Source organism: Cynocephalus volans, chromosome 13, assembly GCF_027409185.1.
Source record: "Cynocephalus volans isolate mCynVol1 chromosome 13, mCynVol1.pri, whole genome shotgun sequence".
NCBI classification, from domain to species: Eukaryota; Metazoa; Chordata; class Mammalia; order Dermoptera; family Cynocephalidae; genus Cynocephalus; species Cynocephalus volans.
The window spans coordinates 7274576-7276281 of NC_084472.1; the positions used below are offsets into that span (position 1 = coordinate 7274576).

The window sequence follows — 1706 nt, forward strand, 5'->3', positions numbered from 1 at the left end:
CCCTGATAAGAGTGACTGAAAGAGACATAACTGCCCTGACAAACTGAGATAAGAAAGGAACAGATATTTACTGAGTTGCAAACCCCACCCCCCAAAGCTTCTTAAAGTGTAACTGTTAGCTTTGTTTAAAACTTATCATTATCTACCCATTCTTTCTTTTCCCATAATTGTAAAAATTAAGTTACAGATTAACCTCGAGACCCCTTTAGGAATTACACACAAGATGCTCCTGGAACTGACCTCCCTCACAACCACTGCAACCACCATAAAAATACCAGAAATCATCAAAGCAAGATGCCAGTGTCAATTGTGGAACGGCTCGCCTTAAAAAAAAAAACAAAAAAACCCTTCCTCAACTTCCCCCAGGCAGCTGACCCAACTCCTCCGTGTGCACAAAGCTTCAAGGTGCCCGCTACACTGACTCTCCTGGGGTGGTGATAATGAGCAACACCACTATTTTGGACCTACTGAGCAGGTGCAAGACCAAAGCCCTAACTGAGCATGTGTCATACAGAATGGACCACCTGTGGAGGCACGTAATGATGACACCGGTCTATACCCCTTGTCCCCTTGTGCTGTAAATGACCCTGAACAGCCCCCCTTGGGGAGCTAGCTTCTCTGTAGCTACCTCCCTTATGCATAAGTCTATTTCCTCTTTTGTTTTTCTTTTGGCAGCTGGCCGGTATGGGGAACCGAACCCGTGACCTTTGTGTTACAAGGCTGTGCTCTAACTAACTGAGCTAACTGCCCAGCCCTCTATCTCCTCTTTTAATAAAACATTGCTTGCTTTGCTGCTGGGTGCATGGTTCATTTCTATGATTTTGGGACCCAAGAGCCTAATTCAGTAACAACTTCAGCCCTGGAAGGAGGTGTGTGTGCCTGTGCACTTCCCAGTAAACCAAAGAGCCAGGTCCGGTCACACAGGCAGCAGATTGTCCACCACATCTGATAACTTCACATAAACAGCCACACCAGGTTGCATGCTTTTACCACATTGGCCACTGGTAGCTCAGGTAAACATGTCACCTGGATTATAAACTCCTAGAAGGCAGGGATTGTGCTGCCTACAAAAGACAGATAGCTGGAAGGGTCCTTAGAAATCATCTAGAAACCAGCTGATTTTTCACTAGAAAAACCCTGGCATGGGGGAGCCAGGAGTCAAAGGCGGACATCCTAGAGCTCAGCCCAGCCTTCTCCCCCACACAGGGCTCCCTGTGTCCCCCTCAGAGAGCGCAGCCCCTCCTTCTTTGGCTTCCAGCTTGAGTGTGAATTCTGAAGGACAGCCTCACTAAGTGCCTAGAGTTGGTAAAATTGTAAAACAGAAATATCATTTGATCTCTAAAGCCACACAACTTCCCCAAGTGATACTAAGCTATTTACTGATAGAACTTACAGCTGCAGGGACGAGGTCCAAAGGACAGTAACACTGTATGCCTTTGGATCTCTAAGGAGCTACATTTCTACACTTGGGCAAAGCTACTTTTTCCCTACTGTGACACAAAGGAGAATCACCCAGGCTCTGTAGGACGCTAAACAAAACCAGCAGAGTGCGCTTGGCACCCGCTTATTTTCCCAGCTCGTCCCTTCTCAGCCTTTTGGCTAAGATCAGGTGTAGTATCTGTTCTTATCAGTTTAATATTTTCCCAGCTCGGTTTGTTGTTTGGGATGAAATTCATGTGTGATAAATCACACTCTAAGTATCTTCT

At 46.2% G+C, this 1706-nt stretch overlaps 1 pseudogene; it reads left to right on the top strand.

The window, feature by feature from the left end:
* Positions 1–1579: 1579 nt before the first annotated feature.
* LOC134362330 (U2 spliceosomal RNA) lies at positions 1580–1706 on the top strand (annotated as a pseudogene).